This window comes from Symphalangus syndactylus, chromosome 1, assembly GCF_028878055.3.
Source record: "Symphalangus syndactylus isolate Jambi chromosome 1, NHGRI_mSymSyn1-v2.1_pri, whole genome shotgun sequence".
NCBI lineage: Eukaryota > Metazoa > Chordata > Mammalia > Primates > Hylobatidae > Symphalangus > Symphalangus syndactylus.
In genome coordinates, this window is record NC_072423.2 from 73415280 (window position 1) to 73439925 (window position 24646).

Below are 24646 nucleotides of genomic sequence, written 5' to 3' on the forward strand. Positions count from 1 at the left end.
CCACTGAGCTTCAGAGACCACAGTGGAACTTTATTAAATCACTTCCGAAGTCGAAGGAGGTGCTCATATGCCCCCAATGTGACCAGGCTGTCTAGATTGGAAAGCAGAACAGGGGTCCATATTTGGGTGACATTTTCATATTCATGTCCTCACTGTAGCTTCACAACAAGCCAGTAAAATAAGTGACCACAAATGCAGTGAGTAGTGTCTTAGTCTGTTTGTGCTGCTATAATAAAATACCAGAGACTAGGTGGCTTACAAAGAACAGAAACTTACTGCTCACAGTTCTGGAGTCTGGGAAGTCCAAGATCAAGGGGCCAGCAGGCTCTGTATCTGGCTGAGGGCCTTCTTGCTGTATTCTCACGCATTAGAGGGATGAATGCTGTGCCCTCACATGGTAGAAGGCAGAAGGGCAGACAGGGCTTAAGCTAGCTCCCTCCAGCCCTTTTAAAAGGCACTAATCCATTCATGAAGGCAGAGCCTTCATGACTTAATCCCTTCTCCCAAAAGGGCCCCACTAGAGATACCGCTGCAATGGGGTTTAAGTTTCAACATGAATTTTGGAGGGGACATGCATTCAAGACATAACAAGTAGCAAATCCAGGTTTAAAGGCAAATCTGATTCCAAATCCAATGTGCTTTCTAGGAAGTATGATAAGGTGATTGGACTATAACTGGAAGAGCTGAAGTTTTAGTTAGGGTCTGACCCTTAAGCAGTCACACAAGCACTTAAACTGTCTGTGACTCAGCTCTGTGTTGCTCAGCAGGAGCAACGTCTCTGTATGGCAGGAAAAATGCCTCTGCTCGTTTCACAGAAACCTTACAGGAACAGATGAGAGACTGATGAGTGACAGCACTTTAAAGACTACCAAAGCCAGTTCAAATGTAAGGTGTTACTACATTGAAAAGTGTCCATTAGCCTATAAAAATTACATGGACATCAGCACTCTAAAATTGTCTTTATGAATAGAATCTTGAGAAAGTATGACACTTGTAGAATATTAAAAACTGAAATGGCTCAGGGATTAGCTGTCACACTTAACATTAATTTCCTCTGAATAGTCCGGTAGAGCAAGCCTATCCAAGATCAGTGATAAGTGTTCCAAAAAGAAGTCACTCGAAGAAGAAATAAAGTAAGCTAACAACAGCTGACTATTTTTTTTTTTTTTGGCAACCCCCAAGCCCTTCGTTGGATGTTGTGTACCACAATGATGCTGTTCAAATAGAATAAAAATACCCTGACATGGATCTATAAAGAAATATGGATGAGTTACATCTTGCTTGTGCTTAAAAATGAAAAGCCCACATGACTGTGTGAAATGGGTTTACACCCAGGTGAACCAGTAGTAGTAGTGAGTTTTGCCTCCTAAGATGGCTGGTTACTGAGCATGCCAATGACAGTCACATCATTGTAAAGGTAATTGGTTATTTCTACAAAACCCTTGGGTGGGAGTCAGATGCTATCACATCTATTGTGAGCTTCCAGGGGTGAAGTGGCATGAAGGCCATCATCAGCCATCCAGGCATCAGATGTCATCTTCTGCTCCCTCTTCCTAAGGCTGTGGTCTCTCCAGAATGATAGTTGGTATCATTCTTCTTCAATTGCTATTTGGAGCCCAGGAGGACAGGAAAATTATGCTATGCCCCAGAGGTCACTTGCTTGGCTAATTTTTCACTAATTATGTCTTAATTGTATTGTGTTAAGATAGAGGAAAAAAACATTCTCTTCCAGAGTTTTATGAAGAAGGTCATGGGACTTGACAAAAGTGCAGGGTTGCCAGGACTGAGGCTCTTGACAGTGGTCAGCACGGGTGCGTCCTGCTGGAATCAGTCAAGTAGCAGCACAGCTAAAATCTAATTTTGCAAAAGATGAAACCTTTTAGTGAGGAGGAAGAACAGCAGATAAGGAGATCCTAAATGAATGAGAATAGGTGTGTCACGGAGTGAGGGACGTGCATCACGTTTTCTGACATGCATAGAGGACAGTACTATGGCACCAGCTTTGGGGAAAAGAAAAAGCTTTATTGCAAGTTACTGGCAAGGATGCAAAAGTGTAACTGTGAGGGAGACAGGAAGATGGAAGGAGGCATGATTTGATCAGATCATGCAAAGAGGCGGTGACGAGTACTTGGCTGAGTCCGCACTGCAATGAAACAGGGCTTCTCTGCTTCTTAATTCAGTCCCTGCTCCTTGATCCAAGTTCTTAGGCTTCAACTGTGGTTGACTTTTTGTTTCTGGCCAGCACTGAGGTCACAAATTGGGCATACTTGGTTCAACTGGGCAGGCGCAGGTTATCTGACTTGCAACCTGGGATCCCTTACACAGAAAAACAACTCATTATTTTATTACATTTTGTTACTAACAAAGTCGAACCAGATTGAACTGGTTCTACAGTAACAGGTGGACTTGACCCACAGATGGCTACAAAAGTTACAGAAATAATAACAAAACAACCCTGGGTGAGACTAGATTATGAGGCTTATCGAAATGCCACTGGATAGAGACTAAAAAGGAAGCAGTCTGAGCATTGTACAGCCAAGGTGGGCTGGGCTGTTACTTAAGACTTAATGACCCCGACTTTGACGCCTGTCCTTCTATCAGAGTAGTTTGAATGTATTGTCAGAGCCATGGAGTCAGAACAAAGGCTGGGGGAGTGAGGTAGCACAGGAGGGTGTAGAGTTTCCACTGAAAGGAACTGATGGTCTCGCCGTCATTCGTCCTGAAAAAGGGCTCTGTACTGGGGCAGAAAATGAGGATTGGGGAAGGACACATTAGGAGGGGAAATGGAGCCTGGAGTTAGTTTGATTTTCTGGTGAGGCATGAGGATGCTGGGGTGGTGGTACGGTACTAGAGTCAACGGCTCAGGATAACTTGCGGTTGGATGGAAGTTATTCTCTCCATGTTATTCTTCACTGCTATTTTTGAAGCTTCAGTAAAGTCTGATCAAACGTGTGGCAAGTTAAAATTCTGAGAAAATAAGAACTTTCCCCCCACCACATTATCTTTTGTTGTATTTACCCTCTACCCATTAAAGCAATGATCCCCACTGCTTCAGGGAAGGGCAGACACGTCAAGAATAAAGATGTCAATTGAATGTGTCAGTGTCATTTTTTAAACTGATAACCAAGATGCCGAAAGCTGAAGATGTGTCTTGTGAGACAGAGGTTTTTTGAGGCATAGGACGGTTTGTGAGCACCAAAGACTGGGACAATTCATGGCCTAGTTAGACCATTAGGTGTGAGGAATGCAGGATGACACCTCAGCTATGTTCCTGCCCAGAAGAAGAAAAAGTTCAAGCAGCTGATGCAAAGAAAAATTCTAGGGGAGGCAGGCTCGGTGGCTCATGCTTGTAATCCCAGCACTTTGGGAGGCTGAGGAGGGCAGATCACCTGAGGTCAGGAGTCCAAGACCAGCCTGGCCAACGTGGTGAAAACCCATCTCTACTAAAATACAAAAAGTAGCTGGGTGTGGTGGCGGATGCCTGTAATCCCAGCTGCTTAGGAGGCTGAGGCAGGAGAATCACTTGAACCCAGGAGAGGGAGGTTGCAGTGAGCCGAGATATGCCACTGCATTCCAGACAGAGCGAGACTCCATCTCAAAAAAGAAAAGAAAAATTCTAGGGGGAACATGAGCAGGGCACATACACTAGTGAGTGTCTAAGAAAGGACCCTGCCCTCTGACACCCCTGGATGATGCTCCAGGGAAGAGAGAATAGCTAACGCCCGGAACTGGGGGGATCACGGAGGTAAAGCCTGAGAAGGCAGCTCATCTTGAAGTCAAGCGCATCCCCCAGCCAACCTGCTAACCAAGTGTGGCTTGTAGAAACAACAGCATGGTGTTTTTAGAAGAAAGGAGCTGAACGTCTACCTCCTCTGTGCTCTGAGTCTCTCCCAACTCCTGAATGGTAAGAGTATGGCAGAGTGTATTATTTGCTCAGAATATTTCCTTCCTATGGAAGCTGTTCCTTTTCCCTGGATCCCAGTGATAAGAGCTTCGAGCACACCCACAGCTGATGTGTGGCTGAAGGATAAACCTTTATTATTGTAAGCCATTGAGGTTTTAGCAGGGAGGTTTACGTTGCCTTAGAATAACCTAGAAAAAAAGAAAGTAATATGCTAAGCCTTCCAAAAGCTTGCCAAGCCCCCATGAAGGACAGCAAGGGACGGAGGGCTTGAGGACACATTCTGGTTATGGACAGGGAGGGCTAAATGGAAACAGAGTGACCTGGGTAGACCTGAAAACCAAAATGCAGTAGGAACGTGGAACTTTCGCTAAGTGAAGCACCGTAGCATTCAGTGAAAAAAAATGCACAAGTGGATGTTACGTCGGCAAAGGCTGCAATCCCGAACTGAGCTACATAATGGATAAATAGACGCTCCTTCCCCCAAATGCCTAGTTGATTCTTAGATTACCCATAGGGGGAGGTTATGAGCAGGGAAAGGAAAACATCCTGAACTTTTTACCCAGAGTAGAGTGAGAAATACTTAGTAACATCATTTATATTCAATTGGCAGTAACAAGTTTTCTGCCATCAGCAGAAATGGGGGCTCAAGAACTAAGTGCAGTTATAAAGTTTCATTTTTACACACTTGATTTTGTGACTATAAAATTCACGTCCTCTAAAATTCACATCCTCTGGCAGGTGCTGTGCTGTGGGGGATGAAAGGGCGGGGCCTGCCCATGGCTAACAGAAAGAAGCTGAGAGGAGGGGGCCTCCCTCCCTCCTTCCCCTCTCCCCTTAGGCCAGCCAGGGGTTGAAGCAGGGATTCTGTGGGAGGAGTGATGCTCGGCTCACCACGACATGGGGAGCACGAGCTGCAGAAGCAACAGCACCAGGTGGAGCCTACGGCAGGTCCCCAGGGGATCCCTCATCCCTGCAGAACACTTTGAGACCAATTCCTAGCAATCAAGCTGATAGAGCTGGGGCCACAGTCATTCGATTTACATGGTAATGCTCACTGTAATTCATCCAGGGTCTAGGAAGTACTGCGCACTTTGAATATGTAGATTTGACTTTTCTTGCCATTTACTCAAATCTTTTAAGACATTATAGCACATTTTATTTTTCTAGAACTCAGCGTGCATTTCAAGCCCCATACTACTTGATGGCAGAAAATGTAGTCTTAGGCAATTATGGTTTTTCCATCATTCCAGGCCTGAAATAACATTTCCTCTGGGCCCACTTTCCCTTTGGGGTGTCACATGGACACAGACATCCCTCCAGGTTGAACCCTCTCTGATAATCCCACCAGGCCCTCCACCACAGGATTTCAGCAAGCCCAATGCCCTCTCTTGGCCTATTCCTCTCTGGGGCAGGAGAAGTGTTCCAATGATCCACCTTTCTTTAAGGCACAGAAGACTCAGGGCTGTCCCTGTTCCCTGCAACCAGAGCTGCCCTGCCACAATCTGAACTCTACAGCTCCCCCGGTGGCCCCCATGCAGAAGTGCAGAGAGAGCTAGAACCCAGACCACTTCCTCCAGCCTCCACACAGGGAGCCCAAGGTCCCTCTGCCCAAGGATTCGCAAATGGTGCATTCTATTATTGCCACCCCCATCCGCGTTGGCTCAGTGGGCCACCAGCGCATCACCAAGTCCCTCGTTTCTTTCCCGATGCTTCCCCCACCACTTCAGAGGAGTTTTATTTGGTGGTGACAGGATGCACAGTAATGCTCTTCTAGAAACTTTCTGTCTTCACCCCACAATACTTGTTTTTAACTTAAAGGCCAAGAATCAGATGTTGTTGTTCTCTAGTTCCACTCCTTCCAGCAAATGGCACTAGAGGCTTTATATCAGGGGCCTGAATGAATGAAATGGGTGAGGGTTATTGTTTAATAGGGACTATATGTTTGGGGCAAAACATCAATGAATACTTCAAACCATCACAGATGTTCTTCCTAGTGAATATTCCTCACCCTAAAGAGGAACAAAGGATCACGTTTCTCTCTTTCACTTCCCCAGCTCTGCAGGAGATCTGGAGACTGGGTGATGCTTCTCTTCCCTGCACTGGGAGTGGATACTATGCTGGTTCTCGTCTCCTTTCCCCACCCCAGGTGGTTAAACGGCACAGGAGCAGGCAGTATCCACCAGCTAACTCTAATAGGCCTGGCAAAGTCTCCATCAGAGGCTGTCAACCCTGACTGCACAGCAGGATCAACTAGAGAGCTTTAAAAACGTACGCCTCCCACCTTAGAAAAATTCATCAGAATTGCAAAGGACAGAGCCCATACATTTTGGTAAAGCTCCTCCACACACATGATTCTGACATACAACTAAGGGTGAGAATCACTGACCAGGAGCAGGGTTCTTTATGTTGGCACTATTACAGTTTTGAATCTGGTGATTCCTTGTTGGAGGGGAGGGGCCTGTCCTGTGCATGGCAGGATCTTGGGCAGTGTCCCTGGCCTCTACCCAGCTGATGCTATAACATCCCCCTAGTCATGACAATCAAAAATGTCTTCCGATATTGCCAAATGCTCCCTCGAGCGTTTCCTGCCCTCCAACTAGGCAGGAAGCCCTAGTTGAGAAAGTGAAAAGCTGGCATTGGCTGAAGAAGTAAATGATATTCTCTCAGTTGTCATTTGGCCTGTGGGCTTCAAGAGGAGAGATATTTGTTCCCTGAGCCTAAGTTCCTACTGGGCCAATGCACCCTCTTGGTTCCTACGTGCCCCTAAGCCTGCCCTACTTCTGTAGTGCAGTGTACAGGGCAGGTTCGGGCCAGAGCTGGGAGGTGTCCCATATTCTAGCTCTGACCTGTCCATTCAAAGCAGTCTTTTTACAAATCCTTGATAGTTCTGAAATCCACCCTGACTTCTGGCCAAATCCACTTTCTCTTTGCACACACAGTTTCTCTCAGAGGGTCTAGACCTTACCCCTTGATCACCAGACTCTAATTCCAATTCTAGGACTTTGAACGGGTCTACAGGGCAGACATGCACTGCAGAATGATTCTTTAAAACCCCAGTAGAGCTCCCGAGTGTTCTCAGCCTTGGCACTATTGATGTTTTGGACCAGATAATTCCTTCATGTGCAGTTTGCATAAAGAGTTGTGGGCTGTTTAGCAGTTTCCCTGGCCTCTAATAAGAAGCCAGGAGCAATTCATACTCTTTTCCCTACAGGTTGTGAAAACCAAAACTATCTCCAGACATTGCCAAACGTCCCATGGGGGGCAAAAGTCACTCCTAACAGAGGACAATTGATGTAGCATATACACATGTTCAAGGCAGAGGCTCAGGTATTCAGAAAAGTGTGGTCGTTTTTCCTTCTCTGTAATTCAACCTAGGCTTCCTTTGAAGCCCCCATTCTACATGATAGCTGAAAACAGTCATTTTTAGGCCTTTTCAGTTATGTCAGGTAAAGTCAGGAAATTCAGTGCTTCCTCCTTCCCAGTTCACATCTTAATAGTTTCTTCTAGAGCCTGGGGCCTGGAGGGAGGGGTGAGGCTGAGGGGCAGTCTTCCCTCTGTGATGGCAAACCCTGGGCCGCATCTCTCCTGTTCACACCTCATCACAGGGCCCATGGGCTCTGCAGCACCTCCTCAATGTGGCCACAGCATGCCCCCACCCCGTCCCCAAGCTCTCCGTTGGTCCTCCTGTGAAAGTTTCCCAACAGAGCCTGGGAACTTTGGGCTGTCCTTGCTGCCCAAGGCCACAGACACTCAGCTGACTGCAACTGGCCTTTCCAACCTGGATTCTCCCTGACGCCATCTGCTCACTGCTACCTCCACCTTGGCTGGTGCAGGCAAAGATGTCTGGGACCCTGGTTGCCTTCCCAGAAGCAAACACAGAGCCCCTCTGTCCTGAAATCATGGGGCCTCTCTGGCTATTCTTTCAGTGCTCTCTCTTCAAGACACCCCATGGGCTAATCTCAGGAGGGAGGGCAAGACACCATGGGGCTGCAGTGGACATGTCAGGGGGCTTTTTGCTTTTGTGTGTCACCCAGAGTCCAAGCCTCCTTCCTATGTGACAACGCTGGCCATTTGGGGAGCTGGTGGAAAGAGGCCCCCACCTACCTTGGAATCCTGAGAGGTTAGATGCCTGGGAGTCACCAGCTGGTGGGCCATGACCCTTAGGACTTTCCATCTGCAGCCAGAGTCACAAAATGTCAGTTCCTCCTGCAGCATCTTTCAGTGACATCCACCATCCACCACTGGCAGCGGGGATACCAGGGGCAAGATCCTGCAGCCTTGGCGGCCTCATTTTCATCAGGTAACTCTGGGAGGGGACCTTGGCGGGGTGCTCACTACCAGAGTCTCTTGACTGCTCTTGATTTTCCAAATCTGTGTTTCCAGCCTTCCTAATATCCCTCTAATACATGCATTTTCTCTTTAGGTTAGCCAGACTTCATGTTTGTTATTTGCAGTCGGGGCCCTGATCATGGCAAGCCCCTGTGTCCCACCTTCTCCCTTCCTCTCAGGCCGGGGGCTCTTCAGCAACTCATGCCGGGGGGACTCTGCAGCCATCCAGGAGGGGCTGTGGGAGAGCTACGCAGCTCTCACAAAACAGATGTGCTTCCCAAGTGTTCCCGTCTTACCCCTCCATGAGGGTTGTTTGTTTTGCTTTTCATTTAAAGCCAAGAATTTGATGTATTTCTTTTTGTCTGATTCAACTTTCATTTACTAAGATGGACCTGCTAATAGACCTAAATATTAGTATATCATATAAAGCATGGATGAGATAAAAGGGTGTGGGTGTGTGTATAGGGGTGTGCAAGTGTGTGCATGTGTGTGTGAATTTAGGGGCACATCAATTAATACTTCTCAAAATAATCTTCCCATATATCATTTAATCCTCACCAAAAGCCCCAAAAGAAAACATTATTACCCTAATAATACAGAAGGTGAAACTGAGGCTCCAAGATACTAAATAACATGCCACAGATCACAAAGGTGGTAGACACTGTATCCAGGGCCCAAGCTCTGACAGTCAGATTCCAGAGCCTGTGGATTTTCTGCCACAGCACATTCCACTGGCTCGCTAGACCAGGACCTTTTCCCTCCAGAAACACCGTCCAGGGAGTGTGTTGGCATCTCTACTGTCTCTTCCCATCACCATCTGCATCACCAGCCTATAGATCTCACAGTCATCCAAGCACTCACTACTGACACCACAAGAATGGCCAACCCTTGACATCCAGGGAGCAGCTTTGACCACATGGGTGAAGCAGTGGGGTCTGGCTCCACAGGGGTTCGATGGTCTTCTGTGCTTAGTACCTATAGCCAATTCTATAGACGTATCTTGCAAGGCCCATGTATCAGTTACCAGGATCATGCACCCATTTTGTAGCTGGAATAATGTCCTACCTCCCATCAGCAATTGATGGCACACACAGAGAGGTATGACCAAACCCGGCAGCCATTCATTGTTTAGTCTACCCATTTGGCAACATTTTCTCCTCCAAGAGCAAAAAGACCATCTTAGGTGTGTGTTCAAGTCACTGACACTGAGAAAAATCGTCCCTGTGAAAGCTCTGGGGCGCCCTGAGATTCCACCCATCTGGAGCAAAAGTACCACATTTGCAGATGCCTGTGGTTTGCCTAATTACATTTTCACAAACCCTTGGAAAGCATTGAGTGCTTCAGCTGCACCACGCGTGTGGCTTAATGAGGTTTCGGAACCCTATATTATGAAATTGTCACAGGTTATTTGTCAGAAGGCAGCTGCCTTGGAATATAGCAGACTTAAAATTTGGGGTCCCCACATTTTCATAACAATTCTTTGTTAATTACAAAAATACTACATAATTCCAATTACATGCAACAAGTATTTTCAGAGCATCCATTTCAAACACCCCTGAGTTTTCAGATTTTTGTGGAAATCCGAGCATTTGTTGCTCCTCTGAGCATCCTTGAGGGACTGAAAAGTGACAAAAAGAAATAATGGTTTCCTAATAAACAAGAGACCTTGAAATGAATTAATCTACATTGATTTCTTTTCCCTGTAGCTGTATTAACTACTGTATACTCTAATGCTTACCCTTCTCACAAATTGTTTTTATTCTACTCTTTGCGTTGATTATTTTTAAAGTGTATTTAATGTAAGCACTATCATCACTTGGTTATTATGGGACTGATGATGTCATGAGTGGATTATTCTTGCCCTTTCCTGGTAGGTTATTTCCCCTCCCTTATTTCTCTTTCTGGCTCCTTGCTTTGTAATCCCGCTGTTGCTAATTATGAATTCTCTACACCAACTGGAGCATAACCACAGCCCTTACAGTCCCCGCTTAGGCCTAATAACACCCCTCTTGCCAAGTGGGCCTCCAGTCACCTGGAGCCACCAGGCCTCACTTAGAGCCTGGGCTCGGCCTCTCCAGGTGTCAGGAACTCTCACCTGTAGCAAGTGAGGCCCAGAAAGCAACTTCTATCCTGCTGTGTCCAAAGGCCACATGGCCTGGGGGTTAGCGAATGCTCATTATTTAGAGAGCTTCTGGATCTTTGGGGGAGGGGTATGTGATTGTCCAAATTCCTCCTTTGTCCTGCCATAGGGAGAACACAGCCTGCACGCTAGAAAACAATGAAATTAATTTATTATTCATGTGCACTGTACAGAATTTGGAAAATGCGGAAAAATAAACACATACACAAAATATTTGTAACGACATGAACCAGAGATAACCCCAGGCTTTAACCTCTGTATATATGTCTATGTATATTTAATGAAAAGGGATTATATCATTATACTGTTTTGTTGGCTGATTTTTAAAGTTAACAATATATTGTTAATATTTTCACATGCCATGGAACATTATGCCAGATGACTGCTAAATAGTGCACTGTATAACTATATCATTATATGTAATACTTAACCAATCTAACGTGGCCTCTTTAGGATGATTTTTTTTTTTTACTGCAAATTATGTGTAATATAAAAAGATTTCCAAGGATATTTGCGCATATCTAGTTATTTCCTTATTTATCATATAAATATTTTTATAGATCATATTTATATGATAATTTTCTAGAATTGGAATTGCTGCATCAGAAAGTAAGTTTTAAAGTGAGGTCTGTCTTCTTGACCTGGTTCTACCAGTTCTGCTCCTGGTGGCTAGGTTCTCCTAGTGCTATTTTCTGCTGCTCACACCACGTTGAGCAGAGTTGTATGGAGGTGCTCTTAGAAACGCAGGTTCCGGGCCGCTCACCCCCATTTCTGGAGCTGCAGCCGAAAGGTCTGCATAGCTGATCTTCTCCGTGGCAATGCTTAGGAGCAGGGAAGTTCATGAACCACCCAAGCTTCCATGGTCCATAACCCTGTTGAGTTAAATATGTACCTGGGGTTTGTTTTGTCAGGTATGGTAAGACGGCAGATGCAGAAATGACTGTTGTGAGGAAGTTTGCACTCACAGATCCCCACAGGCAGGGGGATTTTAAGCCCCACCATGCCGGAAAGACCAGGGATGGTCAGGAAACAAGAGGATGTGGGCACCGTGTGGCTGGGACCTTTACTGGGATTTACAAGGGAAGGAATAAGCGAGGCAGGGTAAGTAAGCTGAGTAAACTTAGTATTGGGTACTTTAAATTATTCGAGCGGCCCAGTGCTATAAAGGTGGTCTCTAGTTGTCAGGTCCCTGGCCCTGGGGTGACATAGCGCAGGGGAAATATTGGTTTGATGAGTGAGAGTTTGATGAAAGGGTTGGTTGGGGGTGTGAGCTCTAGACTGGTTGGTTTATCAAAAGCATGCTCACAGGAGAATTGTTTGCTATTTCGAGGAATTAGGTAGCCCTGGAAGGGACAGTCTCTCCAGCATCAAAGCCCCAAATGCCAGAGTATCAAGAATACAGAAAACAAAATAGAGTTTAACCCTCTATCTACACTGAGCCTCTGCTCAGAACTCCCAAGGCCACTGCACCATTTCCTCTTTTGATGACAGCTTCCTTTGGAAATAGGTATTCACTAGAATTGAATTAGAATTTTGCCAGCCTCTCCTGCCTGATTACAGCTCCTCGCTCCCAGAACCCCTAGCAGCTGGCACTAGACTCAGCTGCCTGTAACTCGCCCCTGAAGCCTCCTGACACCCAGAATGAGTTCCTATCAGAGTCAGCCTCCAGCTTACAGAAGAATAGCTATGACTGCTGAATTTGCTTCTGTGTCGGTTCACCTAACACTAGGCACAAAAAAGCTAAAACACCCAAGATCAAAACAGGTTTCCTTACTTGCAGCACCCTCTATGTAGAGGTCTCCTGGGGGGAGAGGCTGAAATTCTTGGCAAGATCCTATTTATGAATTAGCTGTGGATCTCAAATGCCCCTGCATCCATATAACTTCATTAGTATGGAATCAAAAATTGCTTCTAATTATGGAATGAATGTTTTTTAAATGAGAGAAGAAAATGAGTTTTTATCACAATCCTTGTTATTTCTCTTTTGTAGGGAAAATCTAAAATTGGATCAAAAAGAAACAGAACTGCGAGCTTCCGACAGTTCTTCTTGTGATTGGATTACTAAATATTATTATTTCTATTCATAGTTTACATTGCTGCTGATAGAGCTGTTATTACCGAAAAACAAAAACACAACAAAAACCCTTTGAAATCTTCTTCGGCAAATTCTCTCAATAGGTAGGCGTCTTCCTATCTACTCTCAATTCTTTTCTGAGAGGTCGGCTAATTTTACCTTTTAAAATCATTGATATTTAAATCCACTGGTTTTTTTTTTTAATGTTTATTTACTTGCCAAGAATTGTCCAATCTTTTCTTGAGCACATCAGTAAAAATGTTCTTCTCTATTGTTGAGGCAGCAACTGTTCTCTGTAGTTGGAAATTACCCCACTGGGGAGAGAGGGGCACCCTCCCCTTCATGGGCAACCCCTGCGTTTTATCTTTCTGTTTGTGAGCTGTGTTTGTTCCTGCATCACCCGACTCCCCTCCCATCTGTGTGCCGGAGCTCAAAGTTCCCTGTGTAATCAGCCTTCCCGAGTGACCCCGTGCCCTTCCCAAGCGCAGCAGCCCCGGACCTGGGGGAGACGTCAGTACCATGGCTCCAGGGAGCGTGCTGCTCATCAGCCCTCTCGGAGCTGGCAACTCAAACACTTGCCCCTTCGTGAACAGGCAACAGGTGACCAGGCCCCAGCAGCCGGTGAGGCCTTGATAGAGCTCTTCTCACTGTTCACTCATGTCTTACTGCGTGCCAGGCTGTCCTGGAGTTTCATTGACGTACGCCACATAGGCACCGTTTGTCTTTCCAAGGCCCTAGAAATCTGCTTGTTCTGTTCCAGCCCTGCGGGCCAGGCGCTGGGCTGGAGCCATCTCTGTGGCTCCCTTCCCACCACTGCATGTAAATCAGGGCATCCAAGGAGCAGCAGAGACCGTTTTAAGCGGTCTCTGGAAGCTGGGTTTTGATGTAGTCATGTCCTCGTCAGAGATCAGCTTCTCTTGTCCTTTTGTACACAGGTGAAAAATTCTAAGAACAGTAGCCCCAAGAAAGCTTTTCTTTCTCCCTGCCCCTGCCAATATTCTCCCTGGATCGCTGGTGTTTCTTCTGAGCCCGACGCCGCACACTGGGGCCGCCCCTGCCGGCTCGCTTTGTTCCTTTGATGGCCACATGAATGTAGATTCCTGTCTATTTCAGCTGAGCTCTCTCTACAGACTTTTCTAAAATGTTAAATGCTGAACTCTGGCCAGCATGATGCCGTTTCATTTTGCTTCAGCCCAGACCCAAAATACTAAAGCTCCTACAAAGACATTCAGACTGTGTTTCAGAAAGGAGAGAAATAAATACAAGTTTTAGAACACTTTGCAGGAGTGAAAGTTAGATCTTTGCAAAGTCAGTATTGACCTGTGTTTAGAATGGGTTGAAAGATAATACAAACTGGATTCAACTACTGAAAATGTTACAAAAAGTCTCAGACATGCCATTATTCAGAGTTTCTAAAATGGCAGGGATAGGGCTTTTATCAGGATTTCTCCCCACTTATAAAACGTGTATGGTCATGCCAGAAGGAAAAACGTGAGAGCAGGATCACATCTTCTATCCGATGCGACCGTCTCTTTCTTTACAATCATCTTCATATTTGGCTCTGTGAACACCGACAGCAATCATGTCAGCTGCTTGTTCTGCAGTAAAAAATGTTCTGCATAGGTTTCAGTTGTAAACAGGTCATCCATCTCCCACGTGGTCAGAAGGGGGTGTTCTCCCAAATTGGTACAAGGCTGGTTTCTCTGTCTCCTCTGAAAGAATTTACATGCTCAGAGAAATCTCTCTGGCTCATCTGCTGCGTGTATGGAAATGTGTGCACATGGAAACAGAACATATTTTATCCAAGCAGGTTGTGCTAAAACTAAGTGACATTCAGGGGCCTGTGCCCAGGCAGGGAGTAGAATGCCCTTCATGGGGTTGAGGGTTTGTTGTAACATTTTGTTTCCTATTCTATGGTTTGGGAGAAAGAATGGGCAAAAACGGGTTACAGGAGGAGGCCTGCTTTTCTGGAGCTCACTTGTTGGTTGCCTTGCAATGCAGAATAACTTTCGTTTGTTTGGGGAAATTGGAACCAAAGGCTGGAAATCTGGCTTTTGCAGGCCCCTTTTGAAACGTGGAAGGGCTCTTCAACTTCCGAAGGTTTAGGAGGGGGCATTCTTGTCTTTACCACCCAACCAGGCTGGCCTGTAGGTATTTTTTGATCTGACATCCTTATTTCTTTATATTTTGTTTGGACTCTGGGCTCAGTAGTGCTCTGCTGAGGACATTCATATCCATGTATCCAGGAAGTAGAGCAGTTGCATTTTGAACAAAGGGCTTGAATACAAAACAAAACATCTATTTTTGGACAGGTAAGGTGGCTCACACCTGTAATCTCAGCATGTTGAGAGACAGAGGCAGGAGGATCCCTTCACCCCAAGAGTTTGAGACTAGCCCGGGCAAAAAATTTTTAAAACATTAGCCAGTTGTGATGGTGCATGCCTTGTAGTCCCAGCTCTTTGGGAGGCTGAGGTGGGAGGATTGGTTTAGGAGGATTGGGAGGCTGAGGCTGCAGTGAGCTGTGATTGCACCACTGCACTCCAGCCAGGGTGACAGAACGAGACTCTGTTTCAAACACCCCAAAACCATGTATTTTCTAAAACTATGGCTGTGATAACCTACCTTATTATAGCATATTCCATTTTTTTCTTTTTTTCCTATATATTATACTAATAAGAAATGTGTTGAATAATGATGTTCTTTTTTATGATTTGTTTAAAAATTTTCAAATTCAACAAATCATTAATATTTATATAATACACTAAAATTGGTGAGATATACTTCGTCAGATGCTTTGCATGTGACTACATAAATTTTGTTTTCTCTAGGCATTGAGTGAAGTGCATCATTGCTACTTAGGGAATCACAGTGATTCACATTCTGTGGGAATACCCTTGAGTAGAGGTCCCTCTCTGGCCAGGACATACACAGTGTGCCCTGTTAGAGCCGTGGCTCACATGCTGAGCTTGGAAATGACCACCCACTGTGGAGAATGGCAGCTTTGCTGGCTGAGTACTGAGACCCCGTCAGGAAGTCGAAGGCAGCCGAAGGAAGGTAGGGGCGCACATGTGATTGATGCACAATTTTTAAAGAAGGGTTAAAGAGTTTCAAAATGTTCAGTAACAGATAGGATAGACTATTTCTTTTATGAACTTCCTCATATCCCCCCATCTCCTTTTCATGTTTCCTGATTCAGTCTAAATTTGGAATGGTAGAAAGACAAAAGAGGGAAAGCAAGTATGTCTAATACTTGGATTGTATTTTGACAGATAATTCTCCACAGATACCTGGGCTGTCTGGCTGCTACTTGGCTTCACTTCACAATATCCTCTGAAGAGCGACTCACCAAGACCATCATTTTAAAAGATAAAATAGAACGTCTTCTTACATCGGAAGAAGGAAATGTTTGTCTCTCAAAGTTGCTTTCTATATGGGCAAAGTAGCTACATCTAGTGTTTGAAGTGCCAGACAGGATTAGGAAATTAATAACTTTTTATCCATACAAGAGAGAATGTGATTGTGAACAGCTTCACAATGCTTGATTTTCAGCAGTTTAAATGGAATCTAAATTGCATGCAATAAATCAGTGACATCTTTGATTCATTATAGATAATCAAGAGGAACCTCTTCTGTTTATTGGTGCTGATTCAGAGCAAACACCATAATCTATCAAAAGAAGGGAATGGCCGCTAGTTGAGGAGGAGACAGCTTTAGGTAATGGGTCATTGCCACCATATGCTGGGTGCTACTGGGTGCCAGGAACTTCATTACTTGTTTCACAAGACCCCCATGTGATGGATAATACAGTCCTCCAAAACACAGACACGAGGCAGAACAACTAGGTTTGAGGCATGTGACATGGGAAGTAATTTACCTTCTCTGTGCTTCGGTTCCCCATCTGTAAAACGAAGATGATAGTAATACATCCATGCTAGGCTTTAATAGAGCCTATCTCATTTAGAATAGGACCTGGCACACAGCTCTCACAATAAGTTACCTGTCACTACTGCAGAAAAACAAACTGAGGTTCAGAGAGATTAAGTAACTTGCCAAGAACTACTGAGGCAGCAGGTAGCAGAGTTCAGGTCCGAAGCCCAGCGTCATGAACTGTGTGACCCCATGCTTGCTCCCTAAGGGCTCTGGTACCTTTCCCATTCTCCCTTGTGAAAGCATGCAATGGAAACCCATAGCCACAGAGTCCAGGGATTTTACTTAGGGGGCTTGGGGGAGTTTATTGGTTGGGGGTTGGCTTTTTTTTCCAAAAGATGTTCTAAATTATTATGAGTGGCATTGGACTGTCTTTTCCGCATAGAAATCTTGGTTTGGTTTGGTTTGGTTTGGTTTGGTTTGGTTTGGTTTGGCCAATGCTGGGTATTGACTAAAGAGCAAGCCATCACCTTGTCCAGGCCTTGGTGTTTGATGAGAGCAGATGGTGCCCTGTATTGGAAAGGCTGTGGAGAAAGTCACCCAGGCTGACATTCTCTGGGGGTGGGATTGGAACCTGGGAACAGCCCCACCTTTCCCACCAGTCTACCAAAATCTGCCCTTTACTCTTCCTCCCCTTGACTATAAGCACCAGTGGTTCTGACCACAGAGAAGCAAGGTCTCCAAGGCAACCATTACAATGCCCATGACATTAACAGAGGTGTTTCCATTCCTTCCCTTTGCAGGTCAGTCCCATTGATTTATTTATTCAGCAAGTATTTACTGGGCACTTTCAGTGGCCAGCCAGATGCTACGTTCTGTGAAGAAAGATACAAGAAAGGCACAAAGAAAATATCAATTCAGTTCAACACACTCATACTGAACACCTGCTCTGCTCAGAGCAATAAGCAGAAGACAGGGGCATCAGAGTGAGTGAGCTCTGGAGGAACTCACATTAATATGTCAGAGGAGCTATATCTGGAAGCAGGGCTAAGTCTCGTAAGAAATATTTTTCCAAAATGTTGCATGACTTTATAAGAGGGAGAGATCATTTCTTATTGGAGAGATAATAGGGAGCAGGAACTGGAAATACAGTAGGTTCCTGGAGGAAGTAAAATGTGAGCTGGACCCCATGGACCCAACCAGCTAACTGTGATATTGTGGGTATTTAAGAGCCAACACAGGCCCCAGGCAACAGTGCAGAACAAACACTGGCCAAAAACCAGCAATGCATATAACTGTCCTGCACTTCATCAGTCAACCAATTTGTTGGCCACCTGCAATGTGCCAACATTCTTAGTTACTCAGGAGACAGCACTAAACAATATGCATTCCTTGACCTCATAAAGTTTCTTGAAACATAATCAGAGTTAACACTGACTGAGTGCTTAAGAGTCAAGCACTGCCTAACCATTGTTGTCCAATAGAAATACAATGTAAGCCACATATATAATTTTCAGTTTTCTTTCTTTTTTTTTTTTTTTGTGCAGAGTCTTGCTCTGTCACCCAAGCTGGAGTGCAATGGCACGATCTCGGCTCACTGCAAGCTCTGCCTCCCAGGTTCACACCATTCTCCTGCCTCAGCCTCCCGAGTAGCTGGGACTACAGGTGCCCACCACCACGCCCAGCTAATTTTTTGTATTTTTAGTAGAGACGGGGTTTCACCGTGTTAGCCACGATGGTCTCGATCTCCCAACCTCGTGATCTGCCCACCTTGGCCTCCCAAAGTGCTGGGATTACAGGCGTGAGCCACCACACCCGGCCATATAATTTTCAGTTTTCTAATAGGCACATCAAGTAACAGGCTAAATTAATTTTAATCATATTTTTATTTAACTCTATTTATCTAAACTATTATCACTTCAGCATAAATCTGTGCAATCTGGTCCAAGCAACTGTGCACCCAAGTTGCACAGACACACGTGGAGTTCTCTAGAGGAGTGATCCCAGCCTTTTTGGGACCAGGGATTGGTTTGGTGGAATATATTTTTGCCACAGATGGGGGGAGGGTTGTGGGAGGGGATGGTTTTAGGGATGAAACTGTTCATCAGGCGTTAGTTAGATTCTCATAAGGAGCGCGCAACCTAGATCCCTTGCATGCGCAGTTCACAATAGTGTTCGAGCTGCTATGAGAATCTGATGCCACGGCTGATCTGACAGGCGGCGGACCTCAGTGGGTAATGCTCACTGGCTGACTGTTCACCTCCTGCTGTGCAGCCTGGTTCTTAACAGGCCCCAGACTAGTACTGGTCTACTTACTCTTCAGAGCCCTTCTCAGGTGTCATTTCTTCCATAAACTTTCTTTGACCCCCACGGAGTCAGGGATGCCCGTGACCTTTCTACTGTTAAAATAGATGATCCTGGAATCATGTGTGTACTTGTTTGTCTCATCCATTAGAGACTAGAGTGTCTGATTTACTCTGAATTGTTGGCATCCAGCATGGGATTTTGTACAGAGTAGATTCTTAACCAAAATGTATTGAATTGTTGTTTCCTAGTTGGGGAAATGTCTCCTTAAGAAACTTGCAGTGTGTTTGGAGTTTATTCCCTTTAGCAGCTACCACGTCAACCCTTGAGTGAGAGGAGACCAGGTAAGTAAATTTCAGATGAAAGCTTGGGCAACAGCTGCAGGAGGAACCGCGGGAGCTGAGCATCTGGGACCAGACAGGCAGGCAGACAGACTTGAGCAGAGAAGACCACCAAGCTACGAGTGGGTGAAGGGGCACTTGAGGGTGCCCTCCTGGGAAGAAAGCTCAAAGGAAGCATGTGTTCTAACCATTTACCTGTAACTCCACTCGCGACCTTGGAAAAAGTGACAAATCCTTCCGTCTCCCTTTGGCAGCAGGATGCTTGCTTGCACAAGTCCTTAGCGGGGGCAGAAATCACGGGACAGGCGCAGTGCTATCTAGAAATCAGGAAACTGAGCTCTCATCCTGCTCTGCTACTGTTTTAAGTTAATGTTTAAAATTAGCGCAGGACTACAGAAAAAAAACTAGGGCATCTAGAAATTCAAGGCCATGGTCTAGGATAAAAAAGAGCCTTTTGGGAAACATAATTCCAGTATAACCAGGTCTATTCAATACAAACAGCACTCCTAATGCAGCCTTTGACCACCCTGGGCCATATCCTTTTCTGAAGCCTTGTCTTCTAGATTTGGATTTATAAACAACATGTAACTTGTTTTTTTCTTCTTTTTGTCTAGCGGAAATTGAATACATTCACATTGATTATGACTATATATTTAGAGGCATTGCTACCATTTTATTTTGTGCATTCTGTTTGCCTCGATTTTCTAATTGCTAATTCAAAAAAACTGCCTTTTTTTTTTCTTTCTGGCCTTTTGAATTGTTTGAGAGTATTCTCCCTCCCCCACATTTTATTTTTGTCTCTCTATTACTTTGGTAATTATACATCCTAATTTCTATTCAGCTTTATCAGTCCTGAGAAAGCCTCGGTCATTAATTTTTCATATGTTGCCTCTCCCCCATTTCTCCCTTATCTGCTTCTGGAACTCCATTGAGACAGTAGTTAGACTTGGTACTCACCCCTCGTGTCTCTTGACTGGGACCTAGAGCCCCCACGTGCTAAATACTAGTCATTACTATCCCCGGGTACCGGCTTTCTCTCCATGTCTTTAGACTCCTGCTCTCCCCACACAAGCATGAGTGCAAATGAATTTAACATGCCAGAAGGAAGCTCATCAGGATTCTAGATGCCATGGCAAGCCACTGAGGGAAGACAGGAGACCCCTGAGCTTAGTGACACTCCTGCCATGTGAGATGACTTCCCCTCACCTGTAGCGCTGTGCCGATAGCTGGGGGACAGAAGCTGAGGGGTCTTTCCCACTGCTCCCTGCTACGCTTTGAATGTGTCTCTCAAAGCTCATGTGTTGGAAACTTAATCCCCAATGCAGCAGCATAGAGAGCTGGGACCTTTAAGAGGTGGTTAGGTCATGAGGGTTCTATCCTCGTGAATAGATTAATGCCATTTTGGGAGTGGGCTCCTGACAAAAGGTTGAGTTTGGATGTTCCCTCCTTCTCCCTCCTCTGCTCCTCCCTCCGCATCCCCATTCTCTCTCCACCTTCTGCCATTAGATGATGCAGGTCTCACCAAATGTGAGCCTTGAACTTTTGGGACTCCCCTCCAGAACTGGAAGAAATAAATCTCTGTTCTTTATAAATTACCCAGTCTCAGGTATTCTGTTAGGGCAGCACAACACGAACTAAGACATTCCCCCTCAGTAACGCTGAGTCCTGGGAAGCCAGTGCTCCTGGCCTGACTCCGTTACTATCGTCATCCACTCACTCAGGTTTATTCAAACACCGGAAAGTTCATCTCTATGGCTCCTCCTTTATCAGAGCGGGGCCAGTTTGTGGTCATCTTCCTCTCACGTGGGCATCAGTGAGGTTGGATGTACGTGGAGGCTCAAATTACAAAGTCTGCATCTGCCTTCCAGCAAGAATCCCAGTCTCTCCTGGGGTAGGGAGTCACTTCACCTACACATTTCCAAGGTTCTCAAGGTGCGGCCTCATACCTCTGTCCAGGAGGCACCCGCTCTAAGCTTAATATGAAGATTCCACCCCTCCTCTTCCTACTCCCAACCCCAGGGACCCTGACATGCCTACTTCCATCTCACTGACAGCAGCAGAGCTGGGAGCAGCAGCTGCAAAATGCCCACCTGCCTGGGCATGTGGCCAGCTCCTGCCCTGCCAGCCCTCACGCAGGATGGTGGAGAGAAACCCATGGCACTGCCATGCGTGCCTTCAGACCAGTGTGTCCCCAGCCCAGTGTTACAGCCCTTTGTTTCCACACACGCTTATCAGGGTACCCCAGACCCTGTACCAACCCTCCGGCCTTCTTAGGGTGTGTCCTCAGACTCTTGCGTCCCCCTGTGGGTTCTTTCTCAGGGCGCCTGTGAGCTTTTCCTGAAATGTGGCTTTTCCTGAAATGTGACTTTTCCTGCAATTTTTATTTTTGCCTTTAAAAGTTCAGTGCTGTGCTAAAGTTCCAGTCCATTTTCTCCCAGGAGGTTTCACAGAATAGTACGATTTTTCATCAATTCCAAAATATATTTTCACTTCCTATTTTCACTTGCTCGTGTCTCTGAAACCATCATGCCTTAGTGTTGACAGTTTTTTACAATTGGAATTGACAGGAACTTTTAAAATTATCAGTATATACAATAATGGCACCTTCTACAATTGGTGGCATCTTGGAGTTAATAAAATACAGCAACTTGGTAGATGGACAGAAGTGCCTGGGCTAACCTCAGCACCCGGTATCGCCAGTTCACAGAATCCAGACCCCAAATGCACCCCAGCAAACACCCCCCTGCTCTGTCTGCCAGTGCCTGCCCCACTCACCAAGGACACTTGGGACTCCTAACCACCACCAGTGTTTCCTCTTATTGCTGGAGGAAGTGTGAGTACACGAGAGAAAGGACGACCACAGTCATCACATCTAGGGGAAAGCTGCTGTCTAGACAATTACTGTAGACTGTATTACTGGTTTTTGGTTTTTCGTTTTTTTTTTTTTTTTTTTTTTTTGAGACAGAGTCTCGCTCTGTCGCCCGGGCTGGAGTGCAGTGGCGCAATCTCGGCTCACTGCAAGCTCCGCCTCCCGGGTTCACGCCATTCTCCTGCCTCAGCCTCCGAGTAGCTGGGACTACAGGCGCCCGCCACCGCGCCCGGCTAATTTTTTGTATTTTTTAGTAGAGACGGGGTTTCACCGTGGTCTCGATCTCCTGACCTCGTGATCCGCCCGCCTCGGCCTCCCAAAGTGCTGGGATTACAAGCGTGAGCCACCGCGCCCGGCCGGTTTTTCGTTTTTGAGACAGAGTCTGCTCTGTCGCCCAGGCTGGAGTGCAGTGGTACAATCTCAGCTGATTGCAACCTCAGCCTCCCAGGTTCAAGCGATTCTCCTGTCTCAGCCTCCCGAATAGCTGGGATTATAGGCGCCCACCACCACGCTTGGCTAATTTTTGTATTTTTAGTAGAGACGGGATTTCACCATGTTGGCCAGGCTGGTCTCAAACTCCTGACCTCAGATTTACTATAGACTGTGTAACTGTTATTATTAAAGGCACTGAAGTGCCTGGATTATAGAAAGGAGCAAAGGGACACATATATGCCCAAAGCCCTGTCCCCATAAAGTCCCCAGCCAACGCCTCCCTGCTCTGTATGGCATCTCTTCCAGCCTTTGAGGGGTGCTGGTAATAGACAGTATTTCTGTAGTTAGTCCAATCCACAGACAGTATTTCTTTAGTAAGCCCTTTTTAGTAGGCTCTCAGTTTATTTTTCTCTAAGGTCAATTAAGATCTTGAACTGTCGGCAGGGTGTGGTGGCTCAGGCCTGTAATTCCAGCACTTTGGAAGACTGAGGTGAGAAGATTGCTTGAGGCCAGGGGTTCCAGACCAGCCTGGGCAACATGGTGAGATGCCGTCTATACAATAAAAACCTTAAAATTGGCCACGTGTGGCGGTGAATGCCTGTAGCCCCTGCTACTCAGTAGGTGTAGGCAGGAGGATTGCTTAAGCCAAGAGGTCGAGCTGGGATCATGCCACTGCATTCCAGCCTGGACAACAGAATGAGACCCTGTAAAAAACAAAAACAAAAAAAACCTTGCAACTGTCTATGCAAGCCAGCATGGCAGGCTGACACCCACAAAGAACTTGCCAAGATTGTAGTACATTTGTGCAATGGTCAACAAATTTTACATAATTTCTCTTCTTTTATATTTTAACAAGCATAACATATGGTTCACACTCAGATCTGCACTGATGAAAACAATAATTGGAAAACAACCATAAGATTGTGGCAGTGCATGTAAACACTGCACACTGGTTTAAAAATAATTTGGCATCGGCTGGGCGCGGTGGCTCACGCTTATAATCCCAGCACTTTGGGAGGCCGAGGCGGGCGGATCACGAGGTCAGGAGATCGAGACCACGGTGAAACCCCGTCTCTACTAAAAATACAAAAAAAAATTAGCCGGGCGTGCTGGCGGGCGCCTGTAGTCCCAGCTACTCGGAGAGGCTGAGGCAGGAGAATGGCGTGAACCTGGGAGGCGGAGCTTGCAGTGAGCCGAGACTGCGCCACTGCACTCCAGCCTGGGCGACAGAGCGAGACTCCTTCTCAAAAAAAAAAAAAAAAATTATTTGGCATCTAAAATGTTCTATTTAGCCACCTTTAATCATACTTACCAACAGATTTGCTCTTCTTACTCACATCCATTTCCTTTTACTGCTTCCCTGAACTGGAAAAAATACCTCCCTTCACGGGCAGGATTGAGGATTGGATTTGGTCTGGGAGACCTCAGAATGGAGTTGTTCTCCATAAAGCACTTGATCATTCCAGCCGTGGTATCCCTACCCTAGCGGCAGCTGCGACCTGCTGTGCCCCACGTGCAGCTAAAGCCATCCTCATCTTCCCTGGACCACAGCCAATCTAAAAAGCTATGTAAGTCCATCTTAGGGGGCTGCACACTAATAATATTCCTGCCATGGTGCTCTGGTTCTAATAGTTGGAGCTCCATTTTACTCTCCTACCCCCATTTCCAGGGCTTGAGGCTCTGTTTCCTGAGCCCCAGCTCAGTGGCTAGGACTGCCCCCTCACCACAGACCTGCCTAGTGCCACTGGCTTTCCTGCCTTACCTTCTTGAGTATTCCTCACTGTGTATTACACTGCTGCTATTCTTCTCCTGGCTCATGGGACTCCTTTCCTGGGTCACTTACATCATCTAAATCCGCACTACCCACACCTGGGCACCATGTGCTTTGATTGCCACTGAAGGTGCAGCTCCTCCTTGGATGCATGCTAGCCTGCTACACCAGTGCTTTTTTGGTAGCAGCTGGAACTGAGTTTGTCCCTTTGGTACCTGTTCCTGCCCTTCTCATTTGGCTTTACAAGTAACTTACCATGCCCTGTTCATTCCAGAGGTGTGTCCCTGTTCCTAATGGTATTTCTTTGGCCTGGAATGCCTTCTCATCGCTCCTACACTTCTCTATCCCTCAAGCTCAGCTCACAATTTATTTCTTCTGTGAGTATTTCTTGCTCATTTCAGTCTTCACAACTTTCAGTAGGAATTAAACAAATATTTGTTGAACAGATAGAAGTACAGTATGGGATAGACAAAGGGCAGCCAGGATACACTGAAGGCAAAAGGAGGGGCCAGTGGCTCATGCCTGTAATCCCAGCACTTTGGGAGGCCGAGGTGGGCAGATCACCTGAGGTCAGGAGTTGAAGACCAGCCTGGCTAACACGGTGAAACCCTGTCT

At 46.0% G+C, this 24646-nt stretch overlaps 1 long non-coding RNA gene across 1 annotated transcript; it reads right to left on the reverse strand.

Annotated features, from left to right (window-relative positions):
- Positions 1 to 2084: 2084 nt before the first annotated feature.
- Positions 2085 to 19996, reverse strand: LOC129489703 (uncharacterized). Its single transcript, XR_008660080.2, has 4 exons — positions 19917 to 19996; positions 19155 to 19276; positions 10329 to 10494; positions 2085 to 2316 (listed from the first exon to the last, which is right to left on the reverse strand). It is a non-coding gene; the product is annotated as an uncharacterized lncRNA (long non-coding RNA).
- Positions 19997 to 24646: the final 4650 nt, after the last annotated feature.